The sequence below is a fragment of the Cupressus sempervirens genome, chromosome 8 (assembly GCF_028749045.1).
Source record: "Cupressus sempervirens isolate cs-2001-9-10 chromosome 8, ASM2874904v1, whole genome shotgun sequence".
Classification (NCBI taxonomy): domain Eukaryota; kingdom Viridiplantae; phylum Streptophyta; class Pinopsida; order Cupressales; family Cupressaceae; genus Cupressus; species Cupressus sempervirens.
The window spans coordinates 665,081,397-665,105,812 of NC_143125.1; positions in this window are offsets into that span (position 1 = coordinate 665,081,397).

The window sequence follows — 24,416 nt, forward strand, 5'->3', positions numbered from 1 at the left end:
TATTACAAATCATGGGATGTTGTCTTTGAGATGAATTTGAAAGATGATAATGGTCTATATGAGAATCTTTTTAGTGATGTGTGGTATGCAAAGGAAGATTGGTATGGTATTATTGAGTTTATTACAGGTGTATTTAATTCAACAAGATTGGAGAAGCATGAGAGTTATACTTGGATAGAACTCATTGTAGAGGAGCATGTTCAGCAGTAGATGTTGGAAAAGAAGAAAGAAGGAAATATATCAATGACAAGTAATTTTTCCAGTGAGGTGTTGGAAAAGAAGAAAGAAAGAAATATATTGGTAGTCATGGATACTTGTTCCAGCTATGTGTTGGAAGAAGAGAAAAAAAATGTGAGCAATGGCTACTTCATTTGGTGAATTCATATCCACAAAAATTTTCCTACCATGGGTGTCTAATGCAGAAGCATCTTGCATCTTGCATCATGAAAAAGGGGGTGTGAATTATTTTATTTTATTTGTTTAAAATGGAGGAGAGAGAAAGTGACAAAAATAGAAAGAAAAATAATAAAAAATAGAAAATATAAAAAAGGAGAAAAAGAGGAATTTATATTTTCAAGGTGCATAGGTGGCATAAATAGAAAAATAGTTGTCATTCCATTTATCGAAGTGTGTAGGTGGCATCTTAGAATTTTGTGCAAAGTTCCTTAAATCATGCATTTAATATTTGTTGTGATCCACAAAAGAAATGTAATTTTGTAATTGGGCCACATGGTGGTGTTGAGTTGTATTTGGGTTGGAATTTAATATTTGTTTTAAGGTATTTGTATTTACCTTTTATCCAACATTGGTTGTGTTTGTAATATCTTGGGTGGTAAGTGCCTATTTAAGCAAGGCTTATGATCATTTGTAATTAAGTTCTTTGAGTGTAAGCTCTTCAAGCTCTTTTGTTGTAAGCTCTTCTTATAGAATCTCTTGGTGTGCAAGCTAGGTGGAAGCTCTTAGTGTGGAAGCTCTCTTATATTGTAAGAATTTTGAGTTCTCTCATTTACAGAATATTGTAATGAATTTCAAGTATTAATGGATGCTTTATGAAGCATTTTGTCATCTCTTTGTCTCCATAATGCTATGTTTTTGGTTGTGAGTTGGTAAAGGTGGCATGGATCTTTGTCGGTTGTATCAGAGTAGTGTTCCTAAGTGTGTGGACAGATTGCCAAATGTGAGGTAGTTTGCACTAGGAGCTTGGGTTGGGTGAAGTTTGTCAAGGGATTCTTGATTGTGTAGACAGATCACCAACTATTAAGTAGTTTGCACGAGGTGTTTGTGTTGCACATTATTTGTCTTATATAGACTTGATTATGGAGAAGAGAAAGAAGAAGATGACTTTTTTTAATGGATGGATTCTAAGGAATCATAGACTTGAGAAAATTAGAGTAAGAAATCAAGAGACATTGTGAGTTGCATTCTTTGATTTGTGGAAGCAAGTAAATGAATTAGAAGCTGAATTGTAGAGGAGAAGGCCATGTCACCAGAAAAGAAATGTTGATAATTCTCTAGATGTGGAAAATAAAGATAATCTAGTGGAAGAGCAAGAGGATGAAGAGGAAAATATTTGTGAACCTGAAGTAGAAGAAGATGAAGAGGAAGAGCATGAAGATGATTTCAAGACTATAGTAGTGGAGGAAGAGTACAATGCCTTGGTTGGAGATCAAACAAGTGAAGTATTTACTTGCCTTGTTGATGACATGGAAGAGGCAAGTGATGATGAATATGTCAAAGAGATAAATTCTTAAAAATTATGGAATGCTGAATTCGAGATGGATGATAAAGATGATGATGGTTTGCATGAGTATCTTGTTAGTGATGTGTGGCATGGAAAGGAAGATTGGTATGGTGTCATTTTGTTTATTATAGGTTTATTTAATTCAAAAATATTGGAGGAGGATGAGATTTATACTTGGACAAAGTTCATTGCAGAGGAGAATTTTCAGCAGTAGACACTTATTCCAGCTAGGTGTTGGAAAAGCAAAAAGAAGGAAATATATCAATAGTTGCTACTCCATTTTGTGAAACCATATACACAAAAAATTTCCTATCATGGGTGTCTAATGTAGGAGCATCTTGCATCATGAAAAAGGGGGTGTGATCAAATTTTACAAATAAAAGATAAAAAATAAAAAATAAAATTATGGAGGAGAGGGAAAGTGACAACAATATAAAGAAAAATGATAAAATATAGAAAATAGAAAAAAGGAGAAAAAGAGGAATTTCTATTTTCAAGGTGCATAGGTGGCATAAATAGAAAAAAAGTTTTCATTCCATTTATCAAAGTGTGTAGGTGGCATCTTAGAAGTTTGTGGAAAGTTCCTTAAATCATGCATTTAATATTTGTTGTGATCCACAAAAGAAACTTAATTTTCTAATTGGGCCACATGGTGGTGCTAAGTTGTATTTGGGTGGGAATTTAATATTTATTTTAAGGTAGTTGTATTTTACCTTTTATCCCACATTGGTTGTGTTTGTATTATCTTGGGTGGTAAATGCCTATTTAAGAAAGGCTTATGATCATTTGTAATCAAGTTCTTCGAGTGTAAACTCTTCAAGGATAAGCTCTTCAAGCTCTTTCATTGTAAGCTCTTCTTGTAGAAGCTCTTGGTGTGTAAGCTAGTTGGAAGCTCATAGTGTGGAAGCTCTCTTATATTGTAACAGTTTGGAGTTCTCTCATTTGGAGAATATTGTAATCAATTTCAAGTATTAATGGATGCTTTATGAAGCATTTTGTCATCTCTTTTTCTCTATAATGCTATGTTTTTCATTGTGAGTTGGTAAGGGTGGTGTGGCCCTTCGTCATGTAGCATTTCATATTTGTGAAGTGGTAACATCTTCCTCCTCTTCCTCTATTTCCCCTAAATCCTCTACCTCTACTTGATCCTCCTCTTGAACTAGATTCATCACTCTGCTTTACAAAGTAAAAGTCACCTTCTTACCTATTATCATTTCCCTATCACCATAGTCACCTCTATGTTCTCTATAGTCTCTTTCTCTTCCTCTACCTCTAGATTGAGTATCATGCTTCTTCCTACCCTTTTCTTCCACCTTAATGGAAAGTTGAAAGAATTTTTGTACAGTATTAAGACTCAAAAGTCTAGGATTCTCTTGTATATTCCATCTAAGCCCATTTAGGTACCTTGCCACTTTAAGAATCTCATCATCTTACACCTTAGACCTTAGGAACAACTTATAGAACTTCTCTGTGTAGGCAGCCATATCAAGTTCTTTCTATCTAAAGATTTTCCTTTTCCTATGAAATTGGTCCTCATAGTCCTCTAGTAAATAATCATTCCTAACTTTGGCCTTCATAGCTTTCCAAGAAGAAATAGGATTCTTTCCCTCTTTCTCTCTCTTTTCTTGTAGGAATGTCTACCAAGTTAGGACTAATCCCCGAATCTTAGACTTGGCTACCTTCACCTTTTGTTCTTTTGAGACACCTTCACATTCAAAGTGATTCTCCATTCCTTCTATCCATTCCATCATGAGTTCTACCTCAATTTTTCCACTAAAAAATGGAAATCCCTCCAATACCTTCCCTCCTAATGTATTATTTTCTTTAAGAAAAGTTTCTTCTTGCAATGGTGGACTTGGTTCAGGTACTTCATCCTCATCATCACCACCTTACAATATTTCACAAGCCTTATCAGTATTTTCTACCACCTCATCAAGTTTTCTCTTCATAGATTCTAGATCCTCTTTAAGAAGCATGTTCTCCTCCTTTCTTTCTGTCAAATCCTTTTCTAACTCTACATTGGTCACCATGGTTGTTTCACCCATTGACTCTAACCTATATAATTTCCTAGCCCCAAATATTGTAAGGGCTCTGATACCAATTCTATAGGGAGATTCCTTCTAACTTTTCCTAACCTCTTCTAGAACCTGTAACAATTTGTATTATCCTTACTAGCATTAAATCCAAAACCCTTATGTAGGAGAAACTCTCCTTTCTCACCCCACTCCACAAGGATCTACCTACCAATGCATGTCTTCACACTCTCCTCACTAAGCTAATAGGACTTCATATACTGAGTCATCCAGTTCTACTTCATAAGAAAGACCAACTCAATATTTGAGGGAAGGGCTCACAAAATATCACATCAACAAGGTTTAGGGTCTCCTTGCTAAAAAACTCCATGGTTTCCTTACCAATTTTTCTAATTTGTCTAGTAGCCTTTTGAGCCCCCAATTAGGCCTCCTATTAGGTTTTTCAACCATATCTATAAAATCTCCTTAACAAGGCCCCAAACTAATATCTATTATAGATACCCTTTTTTAGAATACTAGAAGATTTTCAAGGTCTCAAGTGCGTGATCAATTTGTACACCCTGATCCTAGAAACAAGCCTATTTATAAGGGTTTAGTTCTTAGTGTGATAAGGCCTCAAATGGATTCACCCTACTTCCAAATCTTACACAGATGAACTTACTACACCCCTCTTCACTTAACAACCCTTGGATTGATCATGTCAATCCATGAAGCCTTGCTTTCTTGGTATGTAATTTTCAAGCCTCTAGTTGGGTAACATTGAACTTGCCTAGTACTTGATGCCCAAATTAGAAGAATTGCTCATCTTGATCCCAAAATGCATATTTATAATATTTATAGAGTTCCCTAGCATATTCCAAAAGTTCATACAATTCCAATTGTGGAATTTTGTGTTAGGACCATTTTTTGTAGCTACTACTCTATATAGACTAGTGAACCAATCACAGAGAGAAAACTTTATTTAGTTAACCACTTGTTCTCCACTTGATCTTCATAAATTATCTATCCAAAAATGCACATGGTAAAACATCTCATTTATCTAATTAAATATAAAGTTTTAATCTTTTTATTGCTTAAACATAGTTGTAGATCTTAGGGTTTGATCATATTCATTAAATTTGTTCATTGTGTTGTCTTTCTCTTCTTTCCTTGAAACTTCTAAAAACTTCTAATTGAATCTTTGTCATAGATTTTTCACCAACCTCAATTCATGCATTAAATATTTCATCCCATCAATTCTTATCTCTAGCATTTTTTAATATTTTGTAAACTCAACTATGTTAGCCACAAATCTTTATTCTTTCTCAAATTGTTAATGTGTTGACACTTGATCATCTTAATATTCTTTAACTCTATCATCACTATGTAGCTTGGTCGCTATTGATCTATCTCACTCAAATTACATTGGATTTCTTGGTCATCACTATAAATGATCACTACTAAATAGTTTTCCTTCATCTTGCTTGAACATTACCATAACTTGACTAATACCTTATGTTCCTTAATCTTCTACTTGGAAATGCTTAACTTATTCATTGACCTAGTAACCTATTTCTTGATAGTAATATATTTCTTTGATCAAACTGGTGATCTTCTTAACTCCTTGACTTCAATAAATTATCTCATCTATACTTTAACTCATCTTTCTTCTCCACTTAATATAATGATAAAAAAAAAGTTTATCTTGTCAAATACTAACTCATTAAGTTCCCTTTGTAGTTTCGTCATACTTACTCCTCTTTACTCAACCACTTCACTAATTCATCTTGTTATATATCATTTCAAATCCTCTTCATAAATCAAATGATATGACACTTGACACTATTAGAAAATGTATTACTAGTAAGATTTGACATCAATGGAAATATAATGATTGTTTTAATTGTAGTTCCAAAAATTTGTATGTGATGTTTTTTCAAATAAGATTACCCTATGATTCATGTTTCATCAATATATTATTATATTAATTTTCTCTACTTTTTATATATCCAAATTAGTTTATTTATTTTTAATTTTTCATTATAAGATATGATAATGACTAAAACTAAATTAATAAATACTAGCTATTATCTGACATCTTTACAACCTAGATTTAGTTGTTGTGTTGTGCAAAGAATGGGGTTTTGAGAGATTGGTGTTCATGGATGTTAACAAGGGAATTAGAACGGATCAAAACTATGTTGTACAAGAAATAAGTGTGCAAACTATAGGTGTTCACAAGTTTGATAAATTATATTGTGAAATAAAGTATACAATGGTAAAAATTCACTAATACAATTAATATAAAATAATTTCCAATAGAGAGATGTTCATAAAGCCCTCGATTAAAAGAACCATTAACTTGGCTCAAACAAATCCATATGTATATAATGGTAGGTTGAAATCTTTAGCCCTAACCATTGAAGATTTTGAGATAGAGAAAAATAATTTTTGAATCTCACAAAACTAACCACTTTTTCAAGGGTTTTTTCAAAGACATTAACTTCAAGATTGCAACATTTTGGAAGCAGCTAAAAATGTAGTTGTGGAAATACTCAACCTATATTCTTACATTATCTACATGAAACAAAGGAACATGTCAATACAACCACCATAAATCTAACTACCATATTAATAATATTTTTTAAGGTTTTCTTAAGATAGCTAGCACAAATATGATGGTCAATCAAAAACACCTATTGATCAACAATATAAGAAATACAATAAGAATGGATCACTAGCTCAAATATTTTGATAACATCTTTGACCAATCTATTTTTATGCACATTCTAGAGTTATTTCTTTTCAGTCTATGAAATGGCATAGATTTTATGAATTTTGTTAAAAAAATAAGTTACATCGTTTATGATTTCACATTTTACATGTATGTCTACTACATAATATCCAATTATAATATATGACAAAATTCTTGCCACCAACATGGTTCAATGTATGTCATGTTGGAAGTCTTATTTGGGAAACAATATACTAAAAGTGGGGGGTGTAAATAAGGATTTGTAAAACTTCTATCCCTTAAAACAACTTTAGTGTATTCACCACATTTTCCATCTCATATCTGATTCATGCATAACATAGCTTGTAAATTAAATGTTGTAACATGTAGTTTAACTATCAATTACATGCATGAAATGTGACTACATAACACAAAGATTTGGTTACCCAGAAACCCTCCAAGATGAAGGTAAAACTAAGGTGGGGATAACGCCCATGAATCTCACTACTACAATACTAAAGGTAACCCGTTAGGGGTACAATTTTGATCACTTATTTAATGATTTTTCCTATGAGGGTTCTATCCTATTGAAGGCCATTAAGACTCTTAGGTCTTACCTTGTGAGAGGATTTTACACTTACAATAAAGTAGGACTAGATTAAGAGATTTTTAAAAGGTTTGCTAACACTATGTTAAGAGATTATCCCTGACTCAGTTATGATTCAATACCTGATCCTTCAGTCTACACTCTACTATTTATTGTGGATCTCCTCTCTTCAATTCTGATATGATCTTCAATCTAATATATTTTCTTTTTCCTTCACTTCTTTATAAGGTCACTATCTTTGTTCTTTACAACTTCTGTCTTACATGTAATATCAAAACTTAACTACTTTTCCTTCTTCATAATCTTCATGCTTTCACACTTTGATCTACTCTGGGATCACATGCATATCTTTCTCATTCATTCTTTGTATGTATATTAAAATAGGGTTTTGATCTATCTATTTAAATTTTTCCAAAGAGTTATCTAGACTCTTCTCTTTTCCTTTGAATGGTTATTCACTACTTATAGGGATATTTAATCCATGTCATAAATGCATACAACCTCTAGAAATATTAAATTTCAAGTCTATTTTGGCTTGAAATGATACTATCTCTGATGCTCAATCTAAAATGTACTCGACATCAATGTGCTATGTCTACTTGGCATTAACTAGACTCAGTTTTTACTGAAAGTACTCGGTTACCAAAGATTTTCTCTACTCCTATAGAGTTGTTCATACACATGTTTATTTATAAGTCTATTTGGCCTACATATAGTACCTTGGTTGTAGTGATGACCAACTAACTTTGTCAAATATATGACTAAGTGTTTGCCACTAATAGACAACAAGATTTAGAGATACCAACAATCTCCTCCTTTAACATTAGTGGGAAAAACACTTTCTTGTGATTACATCGTTACAATAAAAGAATAAGAATAAAAGTACTCCCCCTAATCCTATGATTCAATTCTTATAGAACTTCAAAAAAATTTCTGACTAAAGAATTAATGAACAATATATTAATAGACATAGTGCATGACTCTAAATAGTTTTGACTATGTTTGTGTCATATCATGTCTATCTTCTTAACTCTGACTCTTGTTTACTCCCTAATCTCATCATTGCCCCATTCATTATTTAAACTTTAGTATTGCATTCCCCCTTTTTTTTTTCACTCATGGTCATTGTTGGAGTTGAATGGGTGGAATCAAACTATATTTTTCAATAAATTGTTTGTGAATTTGGTTTATCATGGAAAGAGCATGATCCCATTTGGTTCTAGTTGACTCTAAAACATGATTTTTTAATTTGAATATTGCTACTAGGTTAGTTAAACTATCAACAATCGAAAGATTATGATCTACCTAAACTAGATATTTTTCTTATTTTATTTCTCATTACACAACCTCCAGATGAGGTATCCACATTGACTAGATTGAGATCAATTTGGCCTACATGCTTTTGTCAACTATTTTTAATTCAACCAATTTTCCATGTGCAAAAAATATCTTATTATAATGCATTGTACAAAATTTAGCTGATTATGAAGTAGAGCTACTCAATTGCTTCATTTCAGCCTAAATCTGTTTTATGTTTGCCTAAAAATCATTTATGAATCTTGGCACATCACATAAAATATTATACAAATATCATATCTTATGTACAAGTTCTTTTTTGTTATGTTCATGTTCCTATAATTCAACCTTTCACTCAAAAAATAGTTGTAAATATTTTCTCTACAACTTTGCTTTCAAATTTATTTGCTAACCAAGCCATTAATTTCTCATTTTCTTCAATATCTCCAGCATTTATTTGTTCAAAAATTTTTACAAGATGGGAAATAATTGAGGATTTCCTATTAATATTCTTTATATCAAAAGAATCAATAAATATTCCTTTGTGTCATGCAACACTTATTTTTTTTGTTGTTCTCCTCTCATTTCTTCATGTTTCTTCTTCTTTGCCAAGATTTCCTATAGCATGATAGTTTTCTCGAAAGTGAGATTTTCCAAATCCCAATTTGGCATCTTGATTATTTCATCTCGACTAATAGTAATATATAGAGAGCTTTCCTTTTCTTTTCCTTTTCTAGGGGATGAAGTGTTTTTTCTCAGCACTTCCTTTGTAGGAGTAGGTGATGGAGTTTCACCACTCGATCTTGTATAAACTTTAGTGCTTGAGACAAAAACTATAACACTCAGCACTATATTGTCTTCTCTTTGTCATGTTTCTTTGTTTCTCTCAATTTGAACTCCTAAAACATTTGGTCATTCTTGACCTATGGTAGAATTTTCTATAATGGTTTCTTTGGTTGATTTCTCTTCCTCTTGGTCTCCTCCTACAATGTCTAAGGGATTTTTTTCTCACCAACTAGTGTGTCAGGTGTGGTGGCATGAATAGATGGAATGTTTCCTTGTGGGCTTGGCACACCTAAAATCTCTTCATCATTGTGATCATCTTCAATGGACATAGTCAGTATTTCTTTGCCATGTTCCACTCCTTTAGTTGTTAGACCAAAAATGCTTTTCCATAGTAACTCATTGTGTTGTACTATAGCTTCAACTTATTCTAAAGAATCATAAACATTCTAAACTTAGGAACAAATTAGTTCCTATACTTGTCCAAAAATGTTGACTACTAATCTTTTGATAAGTCAAGCATAATGTTGGTCAATGTACCTTCTCTAATTTATTTCTCTACTTCTGATGCCTATTGTCACTTCCTTTCTCGTCTATTATACAAATCAATTGGAATCTTCTTTTCCAATTTAGTAGGAACCAATTTATTGTTAGCCATCATATCTATCATGGAATCCTCTACTTTAAATTTATCATACTTTACAAATACAAATCTTGATAAGCCTATAGAGCTCTTAATATCGACACATACCTCATCATTATGTGTTTTTATTTTAGGTACTATGACTTGGTGATGTCCTAGTTCATTTGATTTAGTACTCTATGTATCTTTCTCTTCACCTTCTTTCTTCTTTACTAACCATCTTCTCTTTGTCTAGCTCACAGGGGCTTGAGTTTTCTTTAGAACCACTCGTTCTAGTAATCTTGACTACCCCTTTCTTTTTTGATGGCTCAACACTAGCTGCTACCTCCCTAGTTCTTGTGTTGGTTGGTGTAGGAGGAGAGAGGGGTGCCATTTTTGGCTTCTTTGTAACCTCCTTTGCCTTAGCCTTCATGATTTTCATAGTTTTATCATTCTTCACTAGTGGAGTGACCACTACTAGGGCTTTACCTTGATCTTCATCTTCTTCTTCATCTTCCTCATATCCACTATCTTTGTCTTCATCTTCACCAAGACCTTGAGTAAGCTTCAAAGGTTCCTTGCCTTTTCTATGAGTGCCTTGTTTTTCCTTGATCAATCTTTCTCCTTAAAATTACTTTTGTAAATCTCTCAAATTTTTTTGTTCTCTCAAAATATGAATGCATGATGTGAAAAATACCTTCAAATTTTTAGTATATATTTCCTTTTTCTCATATTAGGGTTTCCATTAATGTTGTATTCTCTATTAGGTGGAATCTAGTTGTCTTAGTTGATATTGTGTCTTTGAACTTTCTCCTCACTATACAACTTAGTCTATTCCATCTAACTCATCTTGTGCATCAGTTTGACATTGAATTGCTTGGTCCATATTTCAATTCTCAGTCAATGTAGACAATTATAACCAACATTTGACACTCATTGTGTAATGATTCTTTCACACTATTATTTTTCATATATATGTTCTTATGCATCTTTACCTATGCAAATACAAACTTTAGCACATTTTATGTTAAGAATTGATGTAAGATAAATCAATGAATATATTGTTTCTTACATACCTTTCTTGATCAGTTTGAGGTGGTGTGATAATCTTCTCCATTGGACAGGGTCAACTTCATTTGTTCCTCTACCTCCAACTTCCTCTCTTTTCTTCCATGTTGCATTCATCTCCTTCTTTGTTTGTTTAGCATCCACTTTAGCTTTACCCTTGTTGTGTTCATTATTTGTTACTAGTGTTTGGGTTCTACAATTCTTATTTACATGTTATATCATGTGACAATTAGAAAGAAATATCTTAGGTGCATTCATGTTTGTTGAATAGGGTTTTACTAGTGATTTGGATCCATATGATCTATTTCCAAACTTTTGACAATTGTAACAATAATCTTCAAATCTTGATCTACACTCATGTATTTGATGACCTTGCTTCTTGCAGTAAAAATAATAACTAGTACACTTAGGTTTAGGGTTTTGCATACCAATTTTTCAAATGTAGATGTTTGCAGTATGACCAAGTTTTCCACAATGATAGCATTTAGGCCTTCCTTTTAACTTTGTATTCCTCAACTCTCTACTCTTGGATTATTCTCCTTCTTCGATAGTTGAATGTTGCTTTATATGTTCTTTTACATATGTGTAGCCAGATGACCTAGTTGAATGATGCTTTATAATAGACAACACTAGCAAAAAAATTGGATTTATAACTAACAATTATATTTATTTGAAAGTTTCTAAACCATCTTCATATATTCATCTCCTTCAAATATGATGATCATTTCTTTCCAATGGATATCATCTCTTTAAGGCATCCTATCAAATAGTAGACATGTCTTATATCTTCTTCAAAATTTTGCATACATGTCAACAAAATAATATACATCAATAATAGTTGACAAAAATATACCTTTATTCTACTTTGATAGATGTCCATATCATTTTTCCAAACTCCCATTTATAGTATAGGTAGGGAGGATCCGAGAGAATGTTGACAAATTTGGTTTTGCACCGGCCAAATGCATTTCCTTGAAAGTTTCTAAATATTTTTCAAATTATTTTTTTGAATATCTTACAATTTTTACAATGTGGCCACTTTTTTTCAAGAATATTGTCATGTGTTTTCTTTTCCTTGATGAAAATCCAAACCCTATTTTCAAATATTTCATTTTGACAAAAGTATGGAGGATGATTGAAAAGGTTGTAGGATTTAGGTTTATACCTTGAATATATTGGAAAGTTCCTAAAGAGTTTTCACAAAGTATTCAATTAGTATATGAATAGAAGAAATGGTGATTTGAATAGGGGTATGATGTAAGAGGGGGAATATAGGACCTATCCTTAACCTAAATTCCCAAAAGGAAATATCCAAATTGATTGATCACAAAGAAATGATCAGTATAAAAATGAATCCAACAATGGAGAATATGAAGAAAGGGTGAAATCCTATAATCTACTATAGAACGTATGTACTTGAAACCTTGAATGAAAGGAAAATACTAACCTCAAAGTAAGGAAAATCTAGAAAAATGTTAATTTCTAATGTATGTGTATAGTTTCAGGGAATTCTGCAACCTATTATGGACTGGAAATGTCAAGATAGAGTAAACCTAGAAAAAAAAATCTTTTGAAGGTAGGTTGAACTTGACCTAGATAGCAAGGCACAATATTACCTGGGGCACAATTTTACCCTAAAAATTCAACCTTGACATGCACTACTCTGAAAAAATTGTTCTTCACAGATCTTGCAATATTGATGAAAAGGTTATCCAAATCTACACTTTAATTTTCTATCTTGTACCTGGTCAAACCCTAGTTTGGAATCAACCTTGAAATGTAATTTAAATTATAATATATATAAACAAAGTAAATGAAACTATTCACCTTGCTTATGTTGAAATCCTTGTGGAGGATTTGAATCTTTGAATCCAAAACTACAAATGCTCCAAATGAATACAGAAATCAATGTAGGATGTCTCAAATCAATGGCATTAGATCTTCAACATCAATCTCGAATGGATCTTTACATAAGATGAGGCTTGAATGAAAGTGGATAGAGAAATCTTCAACAAGAGTGCTCCATAGAGATTGAGTCCTTTAATGGCCTACAATGGATTGCCTTGATGAATTGGATCTTGAATACTTGAATGCTTGAATGATTGAAAACTTGATAATAGATCATTTGATATAATATATAGTATATCTTAACTTCATCATCTTTGTGTCTCCTGAAATGGAACTAGATTAAATGCAATTTAAGTATTTACCATTCCAAAATCTAAAATAGCTGACCTAGAAGCAAGAAAATGAAACTTTTTGAAGCCTAATATCCCAAAACCTTAGGAACATGAAAAATTAGGGATGAGGCCAACCTTTCCCTAGGTCAAGGTCAATTTAATCCTTGATGTAGATTAGGTTCAAGGTTGACCTTGACTCTTTAGGTCATCCTTGACCCAAAAAGTCAAAGTCTTCAATTTCACAGAGAAATTTGTCAAAAAGAGTCTAGAAATAGGGAGAGAAAAGTAGAATAGGGGAAAATAATAATATCCATGCAAAGACCTATTCAAGGTTCTTGACGTGACCCTAGACCACTTACTTAGAGGGCTAAACACTCTTAACATGGAAGTTCTTCTATTTTAGGATGATACATTAAGCCCCCACTTTCGCAAGAGTATGGATTTGATGCAAACTCTTGGTAAAGTAGATCATAATGAAAAGATAATATTATTAAAATTAAAGGAACATAGAAATCCTTAATCCCCTAGAGACTTAAGTATTTTTCAACTCCAAGATCACAATAAGAGAGACATCTCTAGAAAAAGAGAAAGAGAGAAAGAGTGTGATTATCTCACTAAATGAAGCTTATGTCTCATTGTGAACCACACAAGAAAATTGCACAACTAGAAAGACTGTGGCTACTCACTAGTCAACCCATCAAGGATTCACCCTCAAGAATATTCTATTCAATAAGAATAAAATAAAAAAGAAAAAGAAATACAATCTTAAGGACACTTCGACCTTAAGGGATCAAAATTTTTGAAATTGGAGGGATCAAGAGATCTAAAAATATAAATCCATGCTTTAAGGATTAGTCACTAATCTAGAAAAGGGGAAAAAAGGTATCTCTAAAAAATTATATATATTTATTGAAGTGTGTGTGTGTGTGTGTTTGTGTGTGTGTGTGCAATAGGTGAGAAGATTATATGCCCCCACATTAAAGTCATCTCTAACAATTTAACAATAGCAATGGCTTTAACAAAAACATAAACAACTCCATTGATTATGTTTCCACTACGAGATGCCCCCAGATGAACACAAATAAAGGGAAATAGTACATAAACATATAGAGATCATAAAAGGGATCTACCTACTATGGGGTCAGTATGATCATAAGATAATATATATATATATGATATTATTGGAAATGAATTGAGATTAATCCCCAAAGAAAGTAGAACTACAATCACAGAGGAAAAATCACATAAGAAATATGAAGAAGAATCTTTTCGGACCATGACCTACATATCAAAAAGAATTAGTGCTACCAAGTCATTGATCCAAGTGGATTACAGAACGAAACATGTATGAACATTAGCACAAATACAACATAACATGAAAAAAACATATGGAAGAATAGAGATAAATATAGAGGAATAATACAATGGGTTTGATTCATTTATCACCTTGCACTAATAGAGAAACAAAGATTTTATAAAAGAATCTAACAATATTTACCAAACACAGCATGGGAGAAGCATAGGACAATAGGAAAACACAAGACAAAGCTACCTTAAAGGACAAGCCAATCAAGCATGCCACCTACTCTTCCCATCTCGTTGTATATCATTTAGGGAAGGTGGGTAATTTGTAAGAGGGACTATATCCAACATAGTAGGAATGATATCTAGTTTCAAACAAGGATCCTCTTGAGAATCATCATGTTTGATACTAGGTGTAAGTATCAATTGTGAGGAAAGAATATTAGGTAAATCAATGTTAATGTCAATAGTTTCATATTCATCATTAACATCATCAATATCATTAATAATATTTTATTCATTTAGATTAATCAAAATAGGATCTAAGATATGAATGGAATCCTTAGAATCATACATCTTAACATGATTATTCGTAAAAACTTCTTCTAACACATAATGCATAGTTTTATTTGAAGAAGGTAAAGATTTTTGAAGAATAGAATTATGAGTTTTAGCTTGAGCATGATGCTTCTTATGACATTCATTAGCAGATTGATTATATTTTTTCTTGTTTGAAACGTGTTGAGAACTAGGAGGAGCAACTATTGGATCCTTCATAGGTTCTATAGGAGGAATTTTTAGAAATAGGAATTACTAAGGGGGGGGTGTGAATCATTAATTTATAAACTTTAGTCACCAACTAAATATTATTTATAACTTTGAACCATACATAAGAAAGTAATAAAGTAATGCTGAATAGTAACAATAACCATGCACAAAGATAGCTCATAACACCATATTTTGTTAACCAGGGAAACCCTAGGCAAGGGAAAACCTCCTCATTAGAGGATGGTCCTTGTTAGGAGTCAATGAGAAAATTTAGTATAGAGATTCCCTATTAGGAGACTTTGAATCCTTGTTAGGAGATTCCAATCCTGTTAGGAGTTTAGTACAGTAGATGCAAGATGAGCCCACTGCCAAAACATGCATTTCCAATTATAAGAAGATATCACTACCCAAAAAAGTAATCATACCTTTAGAATATAGGTTCTATAACTTCTTTCTTGATTGATCTTTGACCTTCATCTTGATCTCAGATCACAAAAATAGCTTCTCAAAAATTTGCATATATCGCTTTACAAAAAGTTTGCATATCACAATAGCACATAATACTACACTTCTCTTCAAAATATGTCATTTGCATGTATACCATGTCTTTTCACAAATTTATACTAGGTTGGCTAAGACCATAATATACTTTTCCAACTTAGAGTAAACATCTAGGATGTCGGCCCGAATTGGTCAAGTAATTATTTTGTAAACAAAATAATTCATTTTCTTTAATTTTGTTGTCATGTTTCATTGGTAAAACATGAATATCTCTTTTTATACAGTTTGTACTAATCATTGAGGTTATGCATGTCATCATCAACATGTATAATATCTCCAACTTTTCTAGTCATAATATGATGTTAGTAATAAGGTACATACAAAACAATACACTATTGTAAACCAAATTCATAGTTAGACAATTTCTTTAGTACCAAAAGCTAAGTATCTTTATTTCTAAGGTTTCCTATAAGCATTTACATCATGTTTTTCCATAAATGATAACAATTACATATCTTCATTAGCCAGTTGTCAACAATCTCCCCTTTTGGCATTGATGGCAAAAAAATAGGGAAAATTGGCTAAGTAACAAAAACTTTTCAAAAACAATATAGTAACAATACATTAAACATCTAGTACAACTTATCCATTTTACATATGCTCCCCCTTTCAATATGATTTCATACATTAAAATTTTATCTTCTCCCCTTTACCTAATTTTCAATTTTCTTATGCATCTTCTCCCCCTTTAACATTAATGACAAAGGTCAAAATGTAAAAAATTGTCAAAAAAATGTTCTCAAAAACTTTGTTCTTCTACCTTAAACTAATAGTATCTTCATATAGTTTTCAAAACTTGCTTAAAACTATTTATACCTTTTGTCCATGTACCCTTGGTTGATTCAGTAGAGGTGAGAATTACACATAGGGCATATGATGCAATCTCAAGTACATTAACATTGGTGTATAAAAAGTTTCAATAGGTGTCCTTGGCTTTCACACACTCCTCCAACTTTCTCTCAAAAAAAGATATTTTTAGAGCAATAGACTCTCTAAAATTTGATAATCTCTTCAAAATTTGTTCCTTCCAAAGGTCTAATTTGCTGATATTACTATGAATATTGGCCACTTGTCCCTCAAAGCCATCAATTTTACTAGAAGGTTGTTGTATATGGTTAGATAGTGCTCTAACTCACTTAGCTTAACTTCAATCTTACTATCAAAATCCTTGGTCAACTTATGAGATAGGGTGCAGATGATGTACAATACCTTAGCGAATTGTTCTTGTTGTTCTGACAAATGGTGCTAAATAAATTAGCGTCATGTGAAATCTATGCCTTTGACTATTCCACATTTAGAAAATTTGTAAATTATTCATCAAAATATTTTAGTACTGCTTGTGCCCTTTGTTTAGGATCTGCCTCTATATGCTTGACTTCTAGAGTATTGTGTAATTTTTCAGTAACCTCCATTAAGGTTCTTTGTAGGTTCTTCAGTTTCCTATTCTTCTCAATAATTTTTTTTAGAGATGAGATCAAGTCTATTTGATCATCATCATCACTTGTCAGGTTCGTAAGAGAAAGTGGAGTAGATAAACTAGATCATTAACATTCATCTTCCCTTTGCTACTTCCCAGCTACCTCTTTTAATCTTCTTTCTTCTTTCCCTTTCTCTTCTTGTAATTTTCTTTCTCTTTCTCTCTTTTCTTCCTTCTCTATTATCTTCTTATTATCTTCCTCTAATTTCCTCTTCTTTTCTTTCTCAACTCTTCTTTTCATTTCATCTTCAAGCAATTTATGCTTGGCTTCTTCTATTTTTATCTTTTCTTCCTCTAATAGCCTCTTCTCCTCATCAATTTGTTTTAATTGGTCTTGAATATCCTTGGTATGAGATTTAGGTTGTTTAGAACTCTCAAAATGGTTAGTATTATCAATGTTAATAGTAACATTGGTTTGGTCAATTTGCATTGTGTCACAACTTACTGACACTTTCAAGGTTCTAATTGTTGGTGAAGGCGTTGTCTTAGATTATGTCATCATCTAACTTATAGCTTCCACTAATTCACTTCTTATTTTGTCCTTCTTACCCACCATAAAAAGAAATGGTCTCACCTTGTTTCTTAAGTAAGGTGCCAGTTGCTTAAAAAAAATTTGACTTCTTCTTCATCATCAATCTTGCATATTGTCCTTATCATAGACTTCTGAAGTTCCATGTCTTCTTCTTGAGCTGGTGCCTTCTTCTCAATAGGTCTGTCATAGACTTTCTAATTTACCATGTCTTCAATATCCTTAAGTTTTAGATTGTTAGCTATTATATATCTCATAGTAGAGATATCAATATGATCTTTCTCAATAATATTATTCAAAACATAAAAAAGTTTCATCTGAAAAAGGTTTCCTTCATTAGTAATGGTTGAATTAATCTTCTCTATCTTCAGCTTCTAGGATTGCCAATATTTTCCTACTGACTATTTAGAAGTAGTGACTTTCTTTGCCTATTTAGCTTCTTCTTCTTCTTCACTAGATTCCACAATTTTCAACAATGTCTTTTGTCTCTTTCCTGGTCCAATGGCTTGTTGCTTGAAACTTTTTGTCTTGGTGGTCGCAACTTTCACTAATCTTTTAAATTTCATCTTTGGCTCACTTGGTTGTACATCTGACACTACTACATAAGGAATGCTTTGTTCTAAGGATGTCTCTACAATAGACACTGATAAAGGTTGCACATATGTTATTCCTTATTTCATAGTTTGTCTAGCTGCCTGTGACTCACTTTCTATCATACTGGCCTCTGCTAAAGCTTTATTCATTATTGTTTCTATCTTCTTGTGAGATTCCTTCTCTAAGGATGCCTGATAAGCTCATTGGGTAATTTCTTCATAAGTCCCAAATCTATATTCTTGGTCCTTCTCAAAGTTCAACAATAGATTTATAGATCCAATTGCTATATCATCACTCAATTCATAACCTAAGGGATCAAGAAATGTTTCCTGAGGTTCTACTACTTGAATATAAGTAAAATCTATATCAACCATAACACATATGACATTTTCAAATCTTTCTACAATTTTAGGTGCAATTCTAAATCTTTATCTCACCTCATTTTGAAATGTTTTCATTATTAAATTCCCACTATCCAAGATTTTATCTATTGGATGTCTTCTACATACATTTGTGATTTCTCCATTGTACATATCTCATTTCTCATAACTTATGTGATTGACAAATATGGAAATCTCTTAAGTACATGAAAGAATATAAGATTAATCAATGACTAAAATCTAAACACACATTTCTTGGTCCTCTTGATTTTCTCCAATTTTTCAAGAAGTTGCATTCTTATAATTTCACTCAGGTTAACTTGTTCCATCTCAACACATATAGTATAGGCTACATAGATGATTCCAAATGAAAATTCATCAATCTTAGAACTTGCACATATAGAGTAGGCAATGATTTTTTTTAGGAATCTTATACCATATTGTTTAATGGTGTTGATCACCATTGCCTTCCCATTATAAGCTACTCTTTTGTAGCTCTCAACCTTCTTCTTAACAAATTTCTCACCTATAGGTACACTACCTTGTTTGCTAAGACCAGTTACCTCATAAATGAGGTCGGCTGAAATATCGACTACATTATCTTCCATCCATAGTTTTCCATAATGTACTCTACTTAGTATGATCTGAGTCCTTTCATCAGTGTCCAATTCTTGGTAGAAATGATATTTGAAAAGGTCCAATTCTCTCAAATGTTCAAATTCAGGCTTTATAGTCATATCATGATTAAATACTATTTCCATATCTTTATTCATATACTCCCTTCCAATAGATTCAAACTTGTTGTTAAGATAACTTCCTACATCTTCCAAATACACTACATTGTTTGGAGTAATGTATAATGTTGAATTAGGGTTTCCTTCTATGAGTTTCATGGAAACAACATTCAATTTTGGTCTATCCTCATTCTCAACATTATGAACTATTGACATATCCATGATTCTATCAAATATAAACTTTATAGAATAAATTTTTTAAATAAATGATAAAATATCTCTATCCAAAAATAGGGTTTGCTTCAAAAATTGCCTTGTCAAGTTGCTTCTAAGTGATCTATGCTTTTGGTGTAATCACAATGAAGTGGTAATCAAGTCTGTACTTCATTGTATTCATTCAACACAAACTTTCATTAATTGCATACTTTGTGATGGCACACAAAAATGCATTCCCATTTTGACTGTCCATTCCAAATTTTGAGTCATTTTGAGCCCTACAAATGTATTAGTACATTCACTATCACATCTGGAAAAAGAGTAAACTGATTTCTTACAGTAGTATGATAATTCATCATCACTTATATCTAGCTCAACTAAATTTTAAAGCTCAGAGTTCTCCTCAAATGGTGGGTTAATAACTCCATGTAGTGATCCTTGTTGAATATCTTGGCAAAACATAAGTTGACCATCATTAGGATCTTCATCATACAAAATGTTAGTGTACATTTTAAAACTATTTCTTACACTACTGTCAAGAAAACTTTCATCATGTGAAGATACATCATTAACTCCATCAACTAAGCATGCAAAATATGAATCAAAGTTGCTTTCATTGTCTCCATTAAGATGATTCAAATGTCTTGCAAACCTATCATCATTTATCTTACCAATAGGTGTTGATGCATTGATCTTAGGCTCACTCATGTACTATTGATTATTACTGAATGTAACCTTAAGACATTTATCCACACAACTGGTCAATCTATCCTTATAGATAATCTCTTTGTCTTCATATTGTGTAAACAATTCATCTTCATCCCTTTCAAGCTTAAGCTGATTTGCATAATTTGGAACTAGAAATTCATTTTCAGATTTAGGAACATTACTCATACCTTTACTAGCAAGAGAGTACTCACTTCCATCATTGCTTTCTTCTTCCCAGCTTGCATCTGATTCACATGAACACAAACATGTGCTATCACTTTCCTCTTCTTGACTTGAACAACAACTCTTTCCATTATCTTCACATGAGACATCTTCATAATAAGTCGCATCAGCAACTTTATTATCATCACTTGAAACATGACTTTCAACTTCTTCATCCTCATATTGAGATGACTATCTTTCAACTTCAGATTTAATAATATTCTCAACATGATGTAATCTATGAATAAGATAATTCATTTCTTGCATATCCAACGGATCAAGTGAATCCATCTTACCATCTATTGCTGAAATATTAGAAATATGTGCACTCTGTTCTTCTAACTATGACTAAGATAAGTTTGATTCATATTCTCCATCTTGTATTATCTCTCCATGACATATCAGATCAGCAACATCAAGTTCGTGATTAGAGAGATAACTTATAGCCTTCTCACTTACATAAGATTGAGATTTAGGTGCAGCATCCTCAAAATTTGAAGTATTAGTTACATCATCATACATATAAGTATCATGAGAAGAACTTATTGCTGTAACTAAACTTTGATTCATAAAATCACCACAATGCAGATCCTTATCAAAGTCTGAAATATATCTTATTGTTGTAACATCATGAACATGTGTGTCATCATTTGTAACCAAACTAACCTTACTTATACACATATTCTGATCTAAATTTTCTGCTTGATTAAGACCTATAGCAGGGGTGCTGATATTCTTATTTGAAGTTGAAGCATCTACACCACATTCATCCTTTATTTCAAACACATTATATCGGCAATCATTCATAGCAAAATGACCTCTAATCAATCCATGCTTCATATTATTTTCAATATCCCTAGCGATCATAAAAGCCTGATATAATGTCTGTGGCTCCTTATACCTTAGTAGATAATTCATTTTCTTGTCAAATGCATCAAAATACACTGCTAAACACATTTGATCATCGAGTCTATAACTCTCAAAAATTTCATTCAAAACACTTGCAAATCTCATGTTAAATTGAGGAACAAGTTCATTACACTCAATATGGACCTTCAAGAACTTATCATAAGAATCAGATATGCTTACCTGTTCTCCAAATTGCTCCATAAAGGTGGAATGCAACTCACCCCAAGATGCAATGAAATATGCTGGTAGAAAAGAAAACTAGTCTCTAGCATCACCTTCTAGGGTTTGAACAAATAGTTTCATGTGAATGTCTTCATGAGCAATCTCATAATCACCCATCAAAATAGTAAACAACTCAATATGATGACTAGCTAAAACAAGATGGTTCCCATTAAACTTAGGAAAAATTTTGCTAACATCATTAGGAATGACATTCGAGAAACCATGAATACCATCAAAATAGAATGGTATATACCTCTTGGTAGAAACAGGTCTAGAAACTTCACTAACTGGCTACATCTTAGGTGAAATGAATCTTGACATCCTTTAAAAATTTGAACCTCATTCACACTAATTCTAATTTGTAATTTGCTACAGATCTAGACAATCTTCTACCAAATAAACCTCTTCAAATACACTTCACAACTTAAACACAACAAGCTGAAACTTAATCAATGAAGTGTATGAAACCTTCAAACTATTCTCCTCTTCTTAGTACTGAAACTTCACTTGATGGAGAACACATATGTAAAACTTACTTTCTTTCATGACAAGAAAAACATCATGAAAATGAAATAGCTCAAGTGTTGTTGAATGAAACCACTGATCTACTGATTGGCCTAGTGTTGATCTCAATTCCTCACACCACTGATCATATCCTTTGTAGAGTCGCCATCCCCTTGAGGAGAAAAATGAAATCCCAATAGTGATTCACATTTATCATTAAAAATTCTTATGACAACATATCAAACAACAATTTGAAACTTATTGGTCAAAAACTTATATAGATCTCTCTTCTTTCTTAAAACTTAACACAACTTTTACATAACTGAAAACTCTTGAAAAACATTATATAACCGATCTACACTAGTACAAAGATCCTTTAAAAAGTTGCCACTCATGATTGTGAGAAAGATTTAACATAAATCATACATGACAAATCTAAACTGGATTTTCAACTTGTAGAACTTTACAAAACTTTAAACTCCTTGAAGAGAGAAACCCCTTTAAAACAATTTTGACTCTAAATTTTCAGTAGTACTATGAAAACCACAACTGGTTGAATTGACTGGAAATAAAACTTACTAACACAATCTATATTCAACCTTGAAATTACTGCTACAAATGGATAAAAACTTACTAGGGTGCACGAAACTTCAGCAAGGAAATAAGAAACACCTCTTGCTATATATTTTTTGTATCCAATCTGTTTCATGCCAGAGATTTTAGCTTCTTCTATATGCATTCCATAGCAAAGTCGCCATTTTGTTGGCTGACTTAGATGGGCAAAACCCAACTGAAAATAGGATTGAAATATTCAATTCACACCAAAGATTCTTGTCCTTTTAACAAGGTTTATTTTTCATCTTATTTCCCCAGTAGAGTCGCCATTTTGTTGGCTCTTGATTTAACAATTTTACAAACAACTAAGAAACCAGAAAAATGCATCTAAGGCTAGAAAATTCCTATGATGAATGCACCTGACTATAGTCTTGGGCCAACTATAAGGCTTGATCCTTCTTAACTTCAAGCTCTACAAGACCTAGGCAGGTTAACCTTGAGGTTCTGAGATATGGTACCAGTGCATTTAAAACATAAATATGAACCTATTTACTATAGATGAAAACCCTTATATCTCCTAATAACTCATGAAACAACACAGATCTACAACAACTAAATGAAAATCTATGAATCTCATAAGTTGAGTGAGGGCATTACATTTAGGTTGTTCAACATAAAATGGGTAAAACACGTTTGATTAATAATAATGAATTCAACAAACCCTCAAATATGCAATAGTAAGACTTTAATGATCATATAGCTGACCAGTGCCTAATCCATTGGGAAAATCCATGAATCAAATGCATACATATGGATATCTGATACTTATGTATATATCCAAATATACAATCTATCTATTTACCTTGTAAATAAACATTTGTGCTCAATCCAAACCTCATTATTACATGATATGCTTCTCAATAAACCTACAGCCCTGTTGATTCACTGAAGCATTTACATAACCCCTTGAGTTACAAGCAACAATAAGACAACATACAGCCTTAAGGGACTGCAACTACGATCTAGGCTCTTTGTTCAAAGATCGTAAAACATTGAAGCTCACTAAGATAGGAGACAAGATTCAAGATGAAACTCAAACTACTGTTCTTTATATTAATTTCTTTGAAACAATACAACCATGTGCATGAAATGAAAACATGAAAACACCTAACAATCTGAACTATCTATATTATCCTTCCTAATTTTGTTCATACAAGAGAATTCTGCTAAAAAATATGGTGTCTCAGTATTGGGAATGCATCAAGACTGGAACCAAAACTCTGGTATCACAATAGTGTGCAAATTTTCTCCAAAAATTGGAACCTATACAATGAGAAAGAAAGGGAATGATATAGGAAGAAGTGAATTCTCAGATTTGCTTTGCATCTTACATGTGTCCACTCAAAATTCATTCCCAAGAAGATGAAAAAACCTCTTTCTACCCTCTCTCCTCAATAGGTGAATCAAATCTTATCATTTTGTTTTTCCTTTCCAAGAGCAATACCTTACCAAAAGAAAAAATTCTCATAATTGATTCTGGACATGTCAATTTTGATCAAATTGAAGCCAAAACATCATAGAATAAAAACATACTACATATAAGGCCTTCTGAACATGTTTTAAATGTTTTGTCACTAAATTCTACAACTCAATAATCAAAACACCCCTTAAAACACATAAACCATTTCTAAA